Here is a 16,610-nt window from a genome sequence, read left to right as displayed (position 1 = left end):
AACAGGGAAAATTATTCCTTACATTCACTGAACACTGAACAACATTGAGAATATAGTTATAAAACCCTCTTGGCAGTACTTCTCTGGTGCGAAGTACTACTCAACAAATGAAGTGAAATTTTTAGCTTAACGTCCCACGCTATGCCCTTTAGGCTAAAGACCGATGGTTGACAGTAAATAATTATGAAATAAGTGATGGGTTTGAAGGAAACCAGGAGACCCTTCTCACACCAAAAGTGTGCACTCTACCACTGAGCCTCAGCGCCCGCTGAAGTAGGCTAACATTCACGTTTCAAAATGACGTTGTTGATCAGTTCGAACGTTACAATAATTTGACTTTGTAATATAAAAATAAAAAGAATAACTAGTGAAAATAAAACATGTACCATATTTTCCTTCAAAAACACAACACAAACATTATATATATATATATATATATATATATATATATATATATATATATATATATATATATATATATATATATATATTGAAAAATATATACAGTACTAAAATATAGCTTGGAACTTCTATCACTTACGAGTGTAACTCCAGATGAATGATCGGAAGTATACTAGAATTGTTAGAGCGCATTCCTTTATTTCATATGATCCCAGGTTTAATTCCCAGTGGGGAACAACGTACAGTATATTGCCCGAGACAGTGGCGTAACTAAGGGCTTGCAGGCCACCCCGCAGACAACATGGAATGGAGCCCCTTCTCTACGTCCTACTTCACGATTTAGGGAGCCCCGTGATGACTTGGGCCCCCCGAAATGCGGGGTCTGCAGGACCCTTATTTACGCCCCTGGCCCGAGCTTCGGAACACAATTAAGGAACTATTTGAATTAAGGTGCAGCAAACTTCGATCTAGAAAGCCAAAAATGCCAATCCAAGGATTACACATTATCGATTATCAACTATAAACACTCTGGGCTCCTCGAGACCTGTAACATCAGTGTCTATTTTATGTCATTAATTAATTGTTATGTCATAATTATGTAATTACACTCTTATAATTACAGTAAAACTTTGTTAATCTGAACTATTTAGGGGAATAAGTTGACTGGATTAACGGAACTCCGGGTTAACTAAAATAACAGAAAAGAACAGTAGAAAGTGCATTAAAACTCTGCTTACAACAACAAAATACATTTATTACGGTGCATTTAAAGGGCATAGGCGTAAAATGTAAAACAATGTAGTACATACAAAGCAATACGTACATTGGTGCCCTACATTATGATGATGCGTCATAATGATGTAATACAAAAGCGTGTCAGATTTTGTGATGCTACAGCCGCAGTTAAATCAAAGAAATGCTACTTGAGTTTGACGATATTTATTCATGCTAATTTGTTGAGCATTTCAATACTATCCACAACGGAGAACTCCGTAAAGTATTCTTAATTATCAAGGAGCTATGTGACGAATGTGATTGTTGATTTTTTTTTTTTTTTTTTTAGCTACCATAAGATGTTATTCCTTTCTTTCTTTTTCCTTTTTTCTTTTGTTTTTTACCTGTTCGGATTAGGCAAAGTTGGGGTTATCAGGGTTCGGATTAACGATGTTTAACTAAGTATTTGAAACAAAAATGTCCTAGAAATATTTGACCCTATAGAAATGTTTGAGATTAGAAGAGAAATGCAAAGAAAAAGTAATTATTTCAACAAAGTAGATAGTTACAGTATGTGGAGAAAATTTGTTGAATACAGATGTTTCATCTTTATATTAGTCACTAGCCTTTGGCTAGTTGGAGGCTCCGCCCGCCAGACCCCTGCGTTTGCTCAGCCTACGGCTTTGCACCTCTTAAACCCACAATTCTGTCGAATTTCAAGTTTATTTTCCTTTTTCAACTATTTTGTATTCCAAGAAAACGCTCATTTAAATAAAGGAATTTATTCACCCTCCCCTTTAGACCCCTTGAAAACTAAAAATATTCACTTTTGGCAGTTTTCCTATGGGTTAGTCCCGGAAGGCCAATCATGCCACATTTCAACGTTCTAATCCTGCTCGAAGTCCCTGAACTTTCTGGGCTGTAGATGATGCCCCATATAAATAAGATACGAAAGATTTTTCAGTTCTTCATAAAACTACTCTAAAGTTATAAATTTTTATTTTTAGTGGTTTTGTTAAATATTTCTATAGAAAACGTACAAGCACACCGAATTTCAAGTTTTTATTCCAAGTACCTAAATATGAGATTTTAGATCCCAAAAAAGGGACATTTAAATAACTTGGGAAATTTCTTCATCCCACCTTTAGACCCCCTAAAAATTAAAAATATTCACTTTTGGCAATTTTCCTGTGGGTTAGTCCCGGAAAGTTACACTCATGCCAAATTTCAACTTTCTACGTCAACCAGAAGTACCCGTTGTTTTATGTCAGTTCATGTAGTTTTATATCTAATTAGGATAATTGCGTAGAAGAATACTGAATGATTAGGGCGGTACTACGCCTAACCATCGACACAACATTACGCACTATTCGAATGTGAAAAAAAATACATAAATTAAATAGTATTTTACATTTACGGCTAACAACTGCTATTGCAAAGTTAGATTTATTTCGAAGATGGATTTATTCGATCGAATATACAGCTAAAATATTGTTTCACGATGTTCATTTGAATCTGTGTACGCTAATATATTTTTCTTTCTTTCTTTTTAATCAAAGTAAGATCGTATATTGCTCCAGCTGTCCCTGACAAGGAAAATCACTATACTTGACCCTTGACATTTGCTTGTAATAAAACTACAAATGTTCACTTACGAACGTTAGTATTATTTTACAAGTGACACAAGGAATCATATTTCACAGTTTTTAAAATAATGATTTGACTTTATTCCTTTTATAACTAACAAAGAACTGGACTGTTGGGACTTGCAAAACCTGTTTTCCTTAGTTCCGGTCCACTTGACCAGAAAAGTAATGCATTGCGGGGGCGCAAGCAGTCTAGACTTTTAAAAAAAGGCTTCGTTTTGAAACGCACCTTTGTTTTCATTTTTATATGATTTTTACTAAAGTTCCGGCTCACTAACTTACTTCCGGGTATCAGCTCCTGTCCATCCAAAAGTGAAAACAAGTTTTTCTTAGCGGCAATTTGGTCATTCCAGTTGGATTGTGCAGGTCTTTGAAAATCTGGATAAATTTACACTCTCTAAAAGCATTCAAATAACAACAATAACATCGACAATTGTCGCTTCTGGAAGATATAAACAAAGACAGGTAACAAAAGGATGGGTTTCAAGAGGAACCGAGGAGGAAGGGGAAACGTGATGGAACGTCGTGCAAGAAGTAGAAGCTGGAATGTGGTTCAACCGTTACGCTATGTTGTAAGATGACGTCATATTCCGCGCCCAACAAAACAGCAAAATATTTCTATTGGCATTCTGCCTCTACGGAATGCAACAATTCTAGCTTATGAATATATTTCTTTTGGTACATCCGTACATCTGTTTTCTTTTAATATCATCTTCCGTATCAGACATGAAGGAAAAGGAAGGGAAACGCAATTCACTTTCACTGCAATTCTTCGGAAAGAAACAATTTATGCAAACTATGAAATTAGTCTTTTCAAATGACGTAATGCAGTGGAGAACTTTATTCAAGAAACGAGCCGGCAATCTTATACAGATTCGTTAATGAAGAGTGTGCCCCTTTTACTATTATTATTTTCTTTGTTTATCGAAATTCAGCGTCCTTTTTCTGTATCGAGGCTATATCAGACGCAGCGTTCGAATTTCAATACTCTTCCACCAGGAATAAAATCCGGGACATCACTATTTCTATCTATCTCAGACATCCTCTGGGGTTGTTGCAGCGACGCAACAATGTTAGTTGTTGCCCAGGGTAAAAACTCGTCTTAGCGCCCCACTTCCCCCGACAACCAAACCAAAACATACTCCGACTACACCTGATATTGGCATCACATAGTAATTCTCCTATTTCATTTCTTCTTCAAGTGGTAAAGCTTGATTTCAAAATTGCAGTACATAATTGAATTTTTAGTACAAGATAAAACACCAATCTAATTAGTATTTGATTGCCAAATAATCTGAGAGTAGCATGCTTGACATATTCTTATACTTTTATCATAATAACAGCAAATCACAATGTTTTTTGGAATTATATCGGGATGTGCACATATGTAGAATGAATCAACAGTCTGTTGCTTCAGACTAGAATATTTAATGACAACAGTCAAACTGTTGTCTCGAGTATTGTACTCGGACATTTTGCAAATCTCTTAAATCGGTGTAAATTAAATGAAAACACAAAAAGTTGGAACTAAATTTAACTTTCCGGGCTCTTTTGGTTGCAAAGGTTTTTATAATGTCCCCAAAAGATAGCTTTCAAGCTGACTTACACTCTATGGATATGATCCTAAGGTTGGTGGGTTGTTGTTGCCCTGTTAAGTTTCTGAAGTATTTTTTTTTTTTTTTAATGATCTTTAGTTTGGTAAAACTCCTTTTCTTGCCTTATAGTGAAAATAACTACATCTGTTTGTCTAATTTTGCGCCCCCTCAATCTGGCGCCCGGGGCACAAGACCCGTTTGCCCTCCTTAGTTCTGGGGCTGAGACGTAAAGTAGTATGTCATAAAATATTAATTTCACAGAAGAAGCGAAAAAGTATTTACAAGACAATATTTTGTTGAATTGCGTCGATTGTTTATTAACGAAAAAAATGTTCACTACCTGCGTTCCAGTTGTCCACATCACAAAATGTTCCTAGTGTCCCTCGTACTAATGTAAGGAAAGAAAAATATGATAACTCAAGTTCGGTCAAAAAGTGACGGCATAGTTCACCTCTCAGCCCCAGAGTTACGTCATTGGGTGGTTGTGGTCGGACTTAAGCAAGATTATTCCTTTTCCATTGCGTCCTGGATCATTTATTTATTTACTCATACTTAAGTTCTTTCATCCTTGAACTACATAAGATACTTGGGGGACACGCCCCTCAATCCATCCATTAGACACGCCCGTGCGATTCCCCACAAATCTTATGGTTTCTTGCTTGTGTATAGATAGAAATTTTTCAATGTTTTTAACGTAGTTTTCATGTGAATAGTCTATAAACAGACAATAGACGGATAACATAGACAGCATTTAAAATCCAATTATGAGACATAAGTTGCCTAATGCTAAAAGCGAGTAAAGCAGATTTCCGAAGTTGGAAGTGACCTTACCTCCGCAGCGATGATCGATTTGAGATTCACATAATAGCGATAAAATCCAATAATTCTACACGAGTCTCAATTACGTTGCACACCAGTTTTTAATTTTTAAATTTTACATTTACTTATTTTTAGTTTAACGTCCCACGATTATGCTCCGAGGCTAAGGAAGACAGCGAGATGAACGACAATGACCAGATGAAGAATGTAGGAGAAAATGGGGAATCCCTGGGAATACCCACAGACATGCTGTTTATTCATAATGAAGTTAACTTGGTGGGAGCTGGAATCGAACCAGGAACCCCAGGCACTAGATATAAGCGCTCTACCACCCAGTCATCGTAACAATGGCGGGACTCCGGGAGAAGTAGTGCATCACCAAGTAGACTACTTTGAAAGATATTTGCTAACAAAGGTTCAATACTTTTTGAACACACCTCATATGTATAATTGTTTTCCGTATGAATCTTCCCCATGTCTAATGACAAGACAATTCGAAAAAAGGGCCCATCACTATTACAGACTGCGATAACATTATCAGGAAGTTGTATGATTTTATTTGCTTGATAATTTGATTGGTTTGCTCTTTGCTGAAAAACAAGATTCGTATATCGTCCAACTAGGATTAAAAAGGATTTTTTTTTTCCGAAAGAAAAAAGGAATTGGAACGTGGAAGGATTCGAGGATTACATTGAAACTTAACTTCCTAAATACAAATACGTACTTTTTTATGTGACTTAACCCTTTTTAAATTTTATGGAAACTATAGTTCCCATGGAGCAGTGTCTTCTTTTTGGGCTTAAAAATGAACCAATAAAGCTTTTTACCTCGGTTTTTATGTTTTCTCAAGCATAGAAGCATTGTAGAACATGTTTCGTGGGGGGTTTTGCATATCGTGACTCCATAACTGAATGACGTCATAAGGGGAAAAATATGTTTTTTTGTTACACCTAAGTTCATTATTTTTGGCGGGCTTACTTTTGCAGCTAGAAGATTGAATTTTTGTACATTCAGTGTATACCCTAGTATTTACCATGTTTTTTTTTTTTTTTCAGCTCTGTACCTTAACATGGGTTGAGTCCAGAGGGGCGACAAGGGGGGAAATGAGATGTTTTCAGGGTAATTTCCTCTTTCCCTCAAATTTCCCAACTCTGGTACATGATGGGGAAATTTAAAAAATACGATATCAAAGAGTGTTCCATTCTGAGGAAAACGAGCTATGAGCCATGGTCCTAGATTAATTAGGGTCGTCTCAGGAAATTTTCATGTGAGACCCTGTATAAGCAGACATGTGCAATATTCTGGGAATATGCGTAGCACATTGGTAAATATTTTTTCCCGCCCTTATTTCTCAAGACAGTAGTCTGGAATTTTGTACACGTAGTCAGCATACCAGTTCCTATTTTCTGAATTTTTTCTGATGTATGGTTAACACAGGGGCGGTTCCAGAGAGAGAAAACGAGGGAAAGGGATTTTTCTTGTTAAAAATTTCCTTTCTTACCGATTTACTCGCTTTATACAAACGATGGAGAGATGCGAGTAGTACCGTCTGAAAGATTGTTCTATTCTGAAATGAACGAGTTATGAACCATGATCCTAGGTTAATTAGGGACGTCTCAGAAAATTTTTTACATTTCATCCGGGTCATTAAAGGTAAAATTGTTCATTGTGGGGAAATTAAAAAAAAATCCCTTCCTTTCTTTTCAAGATAGGAGCCTGGAATTTTGTACACGCAGTGAGCATACCCATTGCTATTTCCAGAATTTTTTCTGATGTTTACGTTAACACAGAGGCGGCTCCAGAGGACCCCAAAATTTAAAACGAGGGATTTTTTAAAGAAAACTGAGGAATTTCTGCATTTTTTTTTCCTCAGGTGCGTCATAGGGACATTTGAATAGTACTTTTGAAAAAGCAGCTCTATTCTGAAGAGAACGAGCTATAAACCATGATCCTAGGGTAAATAGGAACGTATCAAGAAATTTTAAAGTTATATTTTGTGTTTTTAGGCCTATTTTGGGTGCATTTTTGATGCTTTCCCACAGAGGTAAAAAAAAAAAAAAAATTCCCCTCCCTTACTATTCAACCTATGATGATAAAATTTGGTACGGTTGTTTACCCGTTTAGTACACTAAGTAGTATTTTTTTTTTTTTAATGTGAGTCTTGTGCGCAGACCCATGTGGGACCCAGAGGGCCTCAACCATCTTTTTTAAATCCCAAAAATCCCTCAAATATTTCCCCTCCGGTACATCATAGGGACATGTAAATTGTACTGTTTGAAATGTTGTTCTATTCTGAAAAAACGAGCTATGAACCATGATCCTAGGGTAAATAGGGATGATACTGTCGCTGCTTATCTCAGACTCAAGAAAAACGCCAAAAAAGACCGATTTAAAAGGGTTAAGTAAAAATAAATAAACAAAAGCAAAACTCTTATACAGTAAACCATCGTTAACACGAATCCCAAAGGACAGAAAAATCAAGAGTTAGTGTTTTAAAAAATCATGTTAACCGAACGACCCTAATTTTATTTTTGGAATAGTTTTTTTTTTATGCATACGCACTACAGTATATTATACATGACGTCATAAACACTGCAGTACCTGTATTCTCTTATGTTGGAAGATTAAAAAGAAGGTTTATGATATCGCATTCATCAATCTTCTTTATAATATCAGTTTGCAACTGTAAATTGAAAAAATGTATTCACAGATCATTTTCTGCTCAAAAATTCCCGTATATTGCGCTGTCTCAGATGGGAACGAAAATGTCTGCTAACATCACGGTTAACTGTACTTATGGCTTTCGCAAAACTCGCTGAAAACTAGGATTTTTTTCTTTTAGTTTTATTTGCAGATTTATACTTGTCTCCTTCCTCTTGGCCTTGGCCAGGACTTCTTTCGTACTGGCTCACTTTTAAACAATAGAAAAGCACATCTGAACACAACTGCACTTGTTACCAATGGCGGCTCGTGCTCTGAATTTTAGGTGGTGCACAATGGATGACCTCTCCTTTTTCATTATTATTATTATTATTATTATTATTATTATTATTGTAAATAATAGTTTAATAATAATAATAGTAATAGTTAGTATAACTCAGGGGCGGATCCAGGACGACTTCTATGGAGGGCGGTGGGTTGTAATACTGCTATTTAGAACTACTTTTAAAAGCTCCAAACTGTGGGATGGGTTTTATTTATATATAAAACAAAAGAAAAGTTTCCTCTTCTGTGGGGGGCAATCGCCCCCCGGTTCCGCCACTGGTATAAATAATAATAGCGATTTCTTTATGGAATGCTTCAAGCATGCAATGGAGAAGCTCATTTTATATGATTTTTGACGTACTGTTGAAAATTGTTGTGCTTTCTAAATGACTCTTGAAAGCGTTGTCAAATTAATTAATCTACGAAATACGCCTCGATTTGAAGAAGAGTCTGTTTTTCATCATGTTCTCTTGAAGCCAATTCGAAGGTGCCACGAAACTAAATGCAATTGATGATTATATTGAGCACGTACCTGTTTTGCGTCACTTTTTGATTGTGATTCTCAATGGACCGCTTATAACAAGCATCTAGTTGAGCAGCAATATTCACACTTCCCAACACAGTGAGATTAGAACATGTCTTATAGGAGCTGACGAATTTTCATGTTCATTTATTTTGTCGTGCAGATGCTGGATATCCGCACCTTTTTTTATTCCATGCATCTTCCCCCGTCCCGAACAACAAACAGGGAAAACAAAACAAAGCATTTTTAATTTCACATTCACATAACCACTTATGCTGTTCGTACAAGTTGAGATTAAACTTCCTTGTAAATGTTCGTTTCTGACTTCTAATTACTTGCGTTATATTGAGAGTCGGAATCGGTCTTCCGATGTCTTTCACAAGTAGGTTTGCTTCTGAAGTTCTTTTCGAAAACGGCTAATTCAACAGAGACGTTACAGAATTCATTGCTACAATAGTTCACGTATATCAGGGACAGACACGAGATTATGCAATTACAGCAACAATATTCCAATGAACAACAAAGACCGACACACATACATACACACACACACACACACACACACACACACACACATACATACAACACTACAATGTCCACTACCCGCTTTAAAATCTCACCCTTTCCCCAATTAACGCTCTTTTTCTAAAAATTGCCCTCCAATTTTCTCACTCACCCATACACACATGAAGACATTGTATCAATGCTGCCAAATTTCTACTCCTTCAGATACGAGTGTATTAAATATCGACACCCTCAATTTGTCTTCACTTTTCACGGGGTCGCCTTTAGTATCTCCTTAGCTGCCTTGATCTTTGGCAATCTCACATTTAGGCAAGGCGCAAGTTTCTCTCTCTCTCTCTCTCTCTCTTTCTCTGTAGCGACTTATTTACCGTACACAACATTGTCACAAAGGAACATACTATTCCCCTTCAGGCGAGAACCGTGTCAACCAATACTACAGGGGGAGGGACGGTGGAGAAGTTCCAGTTCCAAAGCGTTATGTTTTGGAAAAGCTGTTTTTGTTTGGTAGATTTGTTTGCAAAAGATCTGCAAGCATATGGATCCTTATGAGGCAGTGCACGGCGTGATAACCTCCCCTCTTACTGCGCAACCCCCGCAGTGGCCCAGAAGCTGTTAAGCTGGGGAGTTTGGCAAACTCTCAAGCAGAAAGCAACTAGCAAGCCCCGTTTCAAACGCACTTGTTTAAGAAAAGATGATGTTGACAATAAAACGAAAAGTGATTTAGCATAAATAAAAATTGAAAATATTGGAAGGAGGTTTGTACAAACATGCAAACATTAAGAGAAACCGCCGCTGCTTGTTACCGTATTCGCTCGAAAAATGTGCGAATGTTCTCACCCTAACTTCAGAGGTGAAATTTAGTAGAAAAAAATAACGTCAATATTGTTCACACCCGAAAAGCCAAGTGGTGGAAATAGCGAGCTATTAAAGCACGTTCGTAAACTCCAATTCTTGGAGTTTTCACGCAGAAAATACAGACCAGGTTATAAAATTCGCAACTCTGCTGATAATGGAAAGTTACATATTTATGACTGCCTTCACAAGTTTGCAGCCACAGGGATGGGTAGAAATTGTTTTGCATTATGCTTTAGCAAGCTCGTCTGTCAAGCAACTGTAGTGTTCAGCGCTTGGAGGAGGAAAGAATTGACAGCTCATAAGAAAAAAATGCATGTTTTGTTTCTTTTATTTACTAGGTAATTTCCTTTTGTATAAATACTGTATTCCAAAAACTGATCTGGAGTAAAATCTGAAAATTGAACTGGAGGAAAAAAGAAAATGTTGAAAGTTCGTGTTAAATGAAAATCTGTAATGACGCAACAGACTAAAAATGAGTTCCTAATTCGTGCTAACCGATAAAACTTCCTAAGATGTCGTACATCGCTGCCGGGACCGAATTCTTGTTCATTAAACGAGTGTTCGGATTAAGGGAAGTTTACTGTATTAATAACTTTTATTTACAGATTCGGCAATTCATAATTATTTTTGTCAGACACATCGCTCTCATGAAGATAATGTACCTGATGAAAACAATGAAGAAGGTATTAATATACGCGTTTTGATAGGGTCATTTTTTTTTTTTTTTTACTTGAATTTGTCCCGAGGCCAGAATGAAGTTTATATGTAAATCTTTTTGACAGTCTGCAATCCTTTTACATATGTATATATAAATCTCCGAGTGTAACTTCTTTATAAAAAAAAAAAACAAATCGGGCACTTACTTGGCAGATTCACTGAAATATTGGATGCTTCTTATTATATTACTATTTAAACTTCTATCTATTGGCAAGAGGAAACAAAAACACTACCTGCACAATGAAAAAACAGGCTTCAATGGCAACAAATAGAAGAAAAAAAAGGGATAAAGGAATGTTGTTCCCCTTTGAAAGAAAGGTCACATGCCAGCACACTAGTCAAGTGGAAACTGTGTACTTTTTCTCCATGAACACATGACATTTTTTTAAAAAGAGTATTTGTATATTACGTAATGATGTCCTTGCACATAAAAATATTCTTCCTTCATTTTATTTAACTTTTTTTTTAAAAAAAAATCTTGACCGTTAATTAGATATTAGGCTAATAAGCACATTGCGGAGGAACATAAAAAATAATTTCCAGTCTTATTTCTTCATCCGAAGTATATGAATGTACGTGCAAATTACTTCCTTGAACCATAACAAAACCGGGGCGAATAGAAGAGGTATTATGTATCATTATGGTTAATTTAACAGTAAGAGGGCACGATGGCTCAGTGGTGGAGCGATTACCTGTGGTGCGCGGAATCCTTGGTTCGACTTCCGGCCCATGCGCGCCGATTACGTGGTGCTCTGGGTCTTCAGCACCCACATAAATGATCTCGTTAGTGCGGCGCACCCACAAATAAATATTTCTCACTTGCCATTATCAAAAAATAATAAGCAATTAAAATATTAAGATGGAAGTTAAAATTTCTAACCTCTTAAACATTAGTGAACTTTGTGGTGGACAAACACCGTGTGCGTGGGTTTTCTCGGGGTTCTCCCGTTTGTTCCCAGTTTCTTCATTCCACTATTTCATTCATTACTCATCATCACCGTCTCCTTTAGCCTAACCGGCATAACCGTGGGACATAAAACTCAAAGATTTCATTTCATTTCAGTTCTAAAACATTAATTTATCATAGCACAACCCTTTATGACAGTGTCCATAGAAGATTTCAACTGAAAGGAAATCAATCAAAAAATATCGAGACTCCCCTGAAAACATGTAATACATCACGCATATGTACCCACATAAATTTTGGAAAGTTGGCGCTATTGCCCCGGCCAACTAAGTTTGTAGTAGACAACATGTGTCCGTGGGTTTTCTCGGGGTACTCCCGTTTCCTCCAACATTTTCATTCCAGTAATTCTTCCATAATTCATTTCCCTAAATTATCCAGGTCTAAATCTAACAGGCATAATCGTGGGACGTTAAACTGAAAGATTACATTTCATTTAACATTCTACTTATGCAGAGGCATGTTATCCTTACAATGGAGAGTTTTCTTGTCAAAATTCGACGGAAACCACGCCCTCTCGGCTGGGATATTTTGGAGCAGGCGGTCCCGGGTTCGGTTTCCTATTCGGTGTGAAAACATAGATCAGTCATGCTAGTTGGTCACTCAAGCTAGCTTTGCATCTATTCTGGTTCAAGGGAAGGCCCCTTGTGACACTGGGACCGTACGAGCAGCGTTAGTGACGGTGAATATCTGCCTAAACCCCGACAAATGCGATGAAAACGCGCACAAACCTTTGCTAGATGGTCATCAGACGCTAGTTTTGCATTATAATTGCGTAGTGATGAAAAACAACTTTTAATACAATTTGTACGTTCGCAGAGGAATTACACGTTCGTGGCTCTTAATAAATGCCTTCCTTCCACAGTACTTCCCTTTGTCAGTTAACACACTTCATGAGTAAGCATGAGAAGATAAACAAATCCGAGCAGAAAGAAATAAAACATATACAGGACTCTGATATGTATTAGTTTGTTTATTATACATTTCGTGGAATGAACGGAAAATTATGCTTCTTACTTTTGGGTGCAAAGTGCCTACAAAATCTTTCTGAAAACAAGTTTACTAGTGTTTATAATTTCTAACAGCACAATTCATCACCTTGCTTTTACATAGTTATATGTCACCGACGTAACATTTTACAAAAAAACAGCGAGTGCAATAAGGGAATGACCAAGACGAAAGAAATTATACAATCTTAAAACTTTTATTAAAATACTTTAAAAATACATTAAGTAACGTCTCAGTCTGTACGTAACGCTGATTTCTAATAGTAAACAATCAAGGTAACAGCTGTCCGTAACTGTTTGAGGACAATAGCTGTACAGTAATTAAAAAACACATATCATTGTATTTTCTCCTACTCTAACGGCTAATACACACGCCCCTGAAGCATGAAGTACCGGGTTCGATTCTCGGTATTAGTTCGTCCAGATACGTTAATACACTGTCTATGCATTCAATAATCTCCGTAATATGTTATACGAACGACGAAATCAAATTAAACTCAAGGATCATTTTCTGAACTGTAGAAAGATTTCAATTACTTTTTAAGCTCTCAATGAAATCACTTATATTTGTATAAGAGTAGAAACACTATTTTTTTATGTCTGCGAACTGAATTCCGATTTCCTTTGTGAACTATACAAATTAAACATATTAATATTTCTAATATTAAAACAAACATTCTTTAAGTTCCGGTTTTTAATGTTAAAACTTTTTTTTTTTTTTTTAAATAAAGTTCACCAATCGGTTGGTAGTACGCTAATATTTTTCATATCTATCTGTATTTCCATAATGCTATGTATGAATACCCATTTCCATCCTCCTTGACAAACGAAAGATATCTTTTTTTTTCGTAACAAAAAGTAATTTTCTCCCCTCTCCCCGTGATTCTTTATTTTCCCCTAACAAACACATGTCCTGCTCATGCTCATACTCACCTTTCTGGAACCCTGGTTATTCTAATACAAATCACAGAGCTCCTTCGTGGCTAAGCAGTTAGCGTACGCGCCTTTGGCGTGGGAAGCCCGGGTTCGATTCCCGGCGGGAGATCATGTGGTTCGGATTCCACGTTAATCAGTAGGTCCACGTCTCATATAGCCTCGCTGCTGAACGGGACGTTAAACTCGAAGTCAACTCAACAGTTACCTAGTTACAAGATGTGATACAAACGTTTTTTTTTTCAAATGTGCAATTCAATAAACTATTTCTATATTTCAAAGTTCAGATTTCACACATCCCACTTTATCAACGAACAATTGTGTTCAAACACAATAAATACCAAAATGCGCCATGTGTTAAATTAAGGGTGTAATAGAAACAAAACCCAGCTTTTAAAAACCACTATCATCATTAAGTAGAGACTAGTACTACCTACGGTATAATATTTAAAAAAAAAAAATCGCATTCTTTATACAACTTGCAATAGACCTGGTAAATACGATATATTTCTTGCAAACGCCAAAATATAATTCATGAAATTTCTACGTTATTGAACAAATACTGCGCAAATAAATCATGTGCTCGTGCTCAAGTCAACACTACTGTTGACCAGTTGACGGAGATCTTTTCCAAATATCCAGGAGGGTGAAGCCGTTGGAGAACTTCCAATTATGACTAAAGCAATCCCAACGACTGAAAAATATTATACACTTCCGTTTTTACACGTGTCGAAACATCAACCTTGTGAAAACAACGATTTTCTACACTAACCTAAACACGTGCAATATTATACATCAATTGTTCTTATATTTTCCAAACAATATATTTTATACTTCGCGGACAATGACAATTTAATTATTCTGTTTACATCAAAGGGCGATGTTTTAAACATACAATTCATTTCCGGTGAATAACTACGAAATGCTATTAGGAATATATTAAATTAGGAACAGGGGTAAAAGTGGATCTGAAAAGATGGGGGGACCGCAGTAGCGGCATGACGTCACGCCGTTCCCCCTGCCTATCTTTACCCATTGTATTTTTAGGAACTGGAATGACGCCGTACATATTTTTTCGAGGTGTGGGGACGGCATTCCCGCGTTCTCCCTCATTTTTACCTCTGATTAGGAACATGATAAAATATTACTTCCTCCCACTACTGTGTGTGTGTTTTTCTTTTTTTTTTAATCTAACTCCATAGAGTTAAAAACACTGTCGATACATTTCCTCGCCATACTCCTGATAAATCACTTCCTTCTAGGTGAAATCTTTCTCATACATACTGTACCATGTTTTAACGTAGCCCTACTACGGGATATGACGTCACTTTCGGGTCACTTTACTTTACTACCTATGATTTCTGCATTATTATTATCGTTTTGATACTAGAAACCAAGTACTGTATTTGAGCATACTAATCTTTATGTAGCGTAAGTTTATTTCAAGTCTGAGTGGCGCGTAAGAACAAATCTTATATTACATGAAAAAAAAGTGCACTATAAATTTTCATCGTGCATGTGTCTTGTGAATTTATCACGAGAATCTTTGATAAAATATTGACATTAACAATGTCCCGGTTTGGAGCTTCAGAACTTTGGCAAGTCTACCTAATAGGTAGTTATCTATGTAAACTCAACTTACTGAGGTTATTGCTTTTGAAATGTCCTGAATTTTCACGTGCTTTACATGAGAAAACAGAAAATAGAAACCAAGTAATGACTGATGGGGGAGCACATTATATGTTGTTCGTATTTACCGGATTTTAGACAATATCCGGATGACTAATAATGGAGTCAGAGTGACGTCAATACAATTTTCCAATTACACAACTAAAAAGCTTAGTCCTTGAAACAGGAAAAACCTTTATTCACTCACTATTGAAGAAAGCAATTCACCCTTGTGGCCCTCATCGTATTCTATAAAGAATCCATCCTTCTCAATCATCTGTCGTAAAAGAATCCGGTCGTCGTGAAGCGCGCAAAAACGTGACTCACTTGATGCTGTCTTCAGTTCGAAGATACAATTTATATGCTGGAGACGTGTTCAATATTCACGAGTCTTTTTCTCAAAGCCATCATAAGACTGGGATTGGCCTCAGGGGGCCGAAGGGCTTCTCTGTCATTGTCCTCCACAACCTACCGCTCCGCTCCGTTCATCACAATTGGACTTCATAGCCGTGGGCGATGCCCAAAACGCTCTTCCACAGACTAAAAATCTTCCGTTCTTGACACTGAAAGAATGTGCCTTTCTTTTTATTATTATTATTATGCATGCATGAGTACCAGCCGCTTTTCCAAGTATTACTCAACAAATGTTGTTGTTGGACTTGACCACTACATATCAACACAAGTTGTAAGGTTTACACTTGTTATTGCATCATATTTAACACTGATCTGTGCACAAGGCAAATCAGAAAAAAATGTACACAGCTGGAAATTTAGAGGCTTACAGTTCGTCTTTTGTTTGCTGAATATACGAGGAAAAATCAATATATAACGTGTAACAGTTTAAATAGAAGAAAGTGTAATAGCCTATGTAACACATCAAAAATATACAGAAAGTGAAGGCTTATTAAAGTTACTTTTCAACATAGATGCAAAATCTTTCAACGAATTTATCCAATTATGACTCAAGTTTTAAAATATTCTGGACATAGAAGTCCATTCTTTGAGACTACAGCCACCTACGCACAACCGATTTGACTTCCTCTTTGTGACTACAATGTTGGCCCGCCGAGAACTTTTTCATTGGGCGAAAAAAGATTACAATCTGAAAGCTAATCCACACATAAGGTGCTGTGCTATGGTCCACAAAGTTTCTTTTCAAACAGTGTGACTGAAAATTCATTGGGTTGTCTTTTTAACTCTCGCATGACGTGCTACGCCTATGCTGTCCCCTGCTACGTTCCGACAGTGCTGCTTTGT

General features: G+C 36.7%; 1 protein-coding gene across 1 annotated transcript in view; it reads right to left on the bottom strand.

Annotated features, from left to right (window-relative positions):
- T48 (FU domain-containing protein T48) overlaps window positions 1-16,610 on the bottom strand; it is a 98,159-nt gene that overhangs the window by 21,102 nt on the left and 60,447 nt on the right. The window lies entirely within an intron of this gene.

Source organism: Thermobia domestica, chromosome 11 (assembly GCF_964235325.1).
Source record: "Thermobia domestica chromosome 11, izTheDome1.hap1.1, whole genome shotgun sequence".
Classification (NCBI taxonomy): Eukaryota; Metazoa; Arthropoda; class Insecta; order Zygentoma; family Lepismatidae; genus Thermobia; species Thermobia domestica.
This window is presented reverse-complemented; position numbering and strand designations above follow the sequence as displayed.